We start from the raw sequence: 4,241 nt of genomic DNA, 5'->3' as shown, positions 1-4,241 counted from the left end.
TTATCTAGACCCACGGGAGACAGTCTAGTAGCAAAGGCCATCTGAAGGGAAGCAGTAATTTTCTCTCAAAGAACCCTGTCGGCCCCAGGCACGGGAACCAGGGAAATATGTACACTGACCTCTTGCTCCTTCACCATTGGCCAGATTCAATTGGTATATAGAGGACAAGAAGTTACTTGTAATATATCCTGTGGGTTATTCTCCTTACATTGGAAAGAGTAGAAAGTAGCGCTAAGGATTAAGTGGATATTATGAAAGCATAATACTAGACTCTTAACAATGGAGAACAATGGAGGATTTGTAATTATATGCAAAATATTTGTTTTTCTCTAAAGTATTTGATTATATATCTATGAAAGTTAATTGTTTATTGGAATACTGTATAATAGACTTATTAAAGTTCTAATTGTTTCAAGAACATTTTGTTTTTCATAGATCTAACTCAACCAGATTGAAGTGTACTAGAATGAACTAATGATTGCATCAGCATATTCGTAATGAATAGAACTTTGTATCACACAGTCTGAAAGTTAAAAAGTAAGCTCACCCAACAAAATCTGAAAGATACTCATTTTGTTCTTAGAAATTTTTGTTCATTTGTTCTTTTAATCCCCTACACAATGAATCTAGCAAAAAGAGAGTGCTAGTTTCTTACAATGGGTTGTCAAGTGTTAGATATTTTAAATAATGAAATTTCTTCTCCTGTAATACACCATTATGAATTCATATTTGTGAAGTACTTAAGAAATAATTCAATTAATATGTATTATAGCCATTGGGCATTCATCTGTTTCATTCGAGTCATTCATTTTTATGATCACAAAAAGTCATAGGGGTTCTATATGAAATTTAAATTGCCCCAAAATACAAAAGAAAAAGATTGCTTGCTGTTTCAAACTGTCTGAACAATGACTTATGGCTACATTTCCTCTGGGGACCTTATTATTTAGCACTTTAGAAATACATTGATAGTAAATTCGTAAGCCTTTCCATTTTTGTAAGTAATTAAATGTAGATCAAACTTGTAAAGGTTTTGACTAGGATGGAGTCTACTTCTTTCTTACCCTCATTCATTACTTTATCTGCGGTTGAGAAAGCTGAAAGTCATAGAGACCAAATTTACACAGTTCGTGATATAGAAACTGCATCAGGATAATGCTGGTTTTCTAAATTTGGACCTGAATCTTATCCTAGTGGTTTTCAAAATGACTTCAGGTTTTCTTGGGAATTTGGGGACTCCTACTGAGAAAGTTATTGAGAAAGCGCCCATCCTATCTTGATTCAACCAGAGCCTCCCAATGTTATTCTACTTTATACGTCAGCTTTATGGTTTTATCCATTCTGTTCTTTGATATAGTTTTATGTGGTTTTTAAGTGTTTTACATATTTTAAGTTAGTACTTTGCCACCAAAATATATAAAAATTATACTCTACAAAATAATTTGCAGTATAACCAATATTACTGGACATTTATTTTTCCTCTTAGAAACTGTAGCTATCATGGATGTAGCCATCAGTCTTTAATAAAGAATATCCTTAAGTTTGAAGACATTAAGTAAAATTGTTACTAACATTTTGACATCTCCTGTCTACCTTTGAGTTGGAAGAAGTCACTAGAAACTATTCTCAGGAAGGCTGTTTTAAGAGGGCACACCCCAAAATATAGTTCCCAGCCTCATAGATGAGAGCAGCAGCTTACAAGCAGAGTTTAGGCAGATGGAGGTGAGAGAAAACTACTGAGCAGTATTAACACTTCAGTGATGTGTAGATTGAGTTGGCCAAAAGGGCAGTGGAAAGAATTATCAAGAAAAAAATTGTGGAACACATGAGAACAAGGAATTTTGAATCTAAATGATTTAGGATTGTATGTTGTTAAAAGTAAGTGGTTACAGATGACTAAAATTTGGGACCTTTTATAATGAAAAAAAAAATGTCCACTGCTTCTAGACCTAAAAGAGAAAATGTGGAATTAAGAAAGTCTTTCATTGTTAAAGACCCAAAAATAATTCAAGACAATACTAGACTATCTCATTAGTGTACAGTAAAACTGTTACTTGGACAACATGACTCAGTATGAAAATCAGGTATGGCCATAACCATGCTTTGCCATACTACTTGAAGGTAGTTATCTGATCATCCCGGGAGACAGAGCGGGAAGCCAGGACCATGTTCTGCCACAAGCTGACGACCCTCGACTACCACAACCCTGCCGGCTTCAACTGCAAAGATGAAACAGAATTTATAAACTTTATTGTTTGGCTTGAAGACCAGAAAATCGGACATTACAAGACTGAAGACAGAGGTAATTTAAGAAACATCCACAGCAGCGACTGGCCCAAGTTCTTTGAAAAGTATCTCACAGATGTTAGCTGTCCTTTCAAGATTCAAGATCGACAAGAAGCAATGGACTCTTGGTGTAGCTGTTAGACTTGAATATGGAGATAATGCTGAAAAATATAAGGACTCAGTATCTGATAATACAAACAATGCTGACAATGCAGCTAAAAATGCAGAGCCATTGATCAATTTGGATGTTAATAATCCTGATTTTAAGGCTGGTGTGATGGCTTTGGCTAACCTTCTTCAGATTCAGCGTCATGCTTACCTGGTAATGCTTCAGGCAATTCGCATTTTGGTCCAGGAACACCTGACACAGGATGCAGTTGCTAAAGCAAAGCAAGCCAAAGAGGGGTTGCCTGTTGCTTTAGACAAGCATAGTCTTGGTTTTGACATCGGAGATGCAGTTCTTAATGAAGCTGCTCAAGTTCTGCGATTGCTGCATATAGAAGAGCTCAGAGAGCTACAGACAAAAATTAATGAAGCCATAGTAGCTGTTCAGGCAATTATTGCTGATCCAAAGACAGACCACAGACTGGGGAAAGCTGGAAGATGAGCCTTTTAGGATTTCAGCCCCTCACCCATTTAGTACAGTTGGGAACCATGCACAACACCATGCTATGTGTTTCAAAATCAAACATCACATTTTTAAGGGAAGAATCCCAGAAAACTGACTATGTTTTAGAGATTTACCATCATTGTTTTTTCTTTTCTTTTTTTAAATATATTTTATTGATTTTTTACAGAGAGGAAGGGAGAGGGATAGAGAGTTAGAAACATCAATGAGAGAGAAACATCGATCAGCTGCCTCCTGCACACCTCCTACTGGGCATGTGCCCGCAACCAAGGTACATGCCCTTGACCGGAATCGAACCTGGGACCTTTCAGTCCACAAGCTGATGCTCTATCCACTGAGCCAAACTGGTTAGGGCCATTGTTTTTTCTTTAATAAAGTTTGGGAAAGTGGAAAAAAAGAAAGAAAAACAAAGAGAGACAGAGACTGGGAGAGACTGAGATGGAGAGATGGAAACAAAACAGACTAGATCTGAAGAGGCCTGGATGGAAGGGAGGCTTGTGGGGGCCAGGAACTGAGATGTTTCACCGACCCCTCCCCAACTCATGTGTGGTGCTCAGGAGTAAGCAGGGGAGCCAAAGCCACAGGCAGGGATGGAAGAGGGTGCCCTCCCCTCTGGAGACTCCCCGTATCTTCAAACTGCCCTACTCACTTCCTCTCACCCCCTTCCAGGGCCTCTGCTCTGGATGGGGCCTTTGGAATCCAGGGCTCTGGGGTTTTACAACAGAGCTGGGGTGGGAAAGGGTAAACAACACCAAAGATGGCTGATGTGGCCACCCACCTCTGCCTCAGCTTGACCAATTAGTTCAGCCTCAGAACATGACACTCAGAGGGGATGCCTACTTCCCCAGCAACGGCTCTAGGGCCTCGGCCCCAGTGCCAACCTCCTCTCCCCCTTGGCCCTCCCCAGAGCTGGTGCTTGCTGCAGCTCCGTGTGCCTTACTTAACCACCCCCTCCTTCCCTGTTCCTACAAAGGAGGCTGCATCTTTGTGTATTATATTCATATAAACTTTGTAACGTTTTTTTGGGGGGAAAAAAAGATGACCAGGAGAATGCCACAGTCAACGTCTGGAGTCTGGCTCAGGAGAACAGAGAAAAGGGAGAATTCCATAAGTTGGTTGAAACCAAGATATTTCTGAGTGACTGCCTGGCATGTGACAGTTGTGTGACCACAGAGGAAGGAGTCCAAGTTTCTCAGCAGTGGTAAGGACCAGTGAGCAGGAGGACGGTAAGGAGCGAGAGGTTCCGGACTGTGAGAGGGATTTCCAACTTTCGGCTTAGGCCTGTTCCCACAAATTTCATGCACTGGGCCTCTAGTTAACACTATGT

General features: G+C 40.1%; 1 pseudogene across 1 annotated transcript; it reads left to right on the top strand.

The window, feature by feature from the left end:
- Positions 1-2,143: 2,143 nt before the first annotated feature.
- LOC307094412 (RNA transcription, translation and transport factor protein-like) lies at positions 2,144-2,893 on the top strand (annotated as a pseudogene). Its single transcript has one exon. The product of its transcript is annotated as an RNA transcription, translation and transport factor protein-like (transcript).
- The last annotated feature ends 1,348 nt before the right edge of the window (positions 2,894-4,241 follow it).

Source organism: Cnephaeus nilssonii, assembly GCF_951640355.1.
Source record: "Cnephaeus nilssonii genome assembly, chromosome: 3".
Classification (NCBI taxonomy): Eukaryota; Metazoa; Chordata; class Mammalia; order Chiroptera; family Vespertilionidae; genus Cnephaeus; species Cnephaeus nilssonii.
This window is presented reverse-complemented; position numbering and strand designations above follow the sequence as displayed.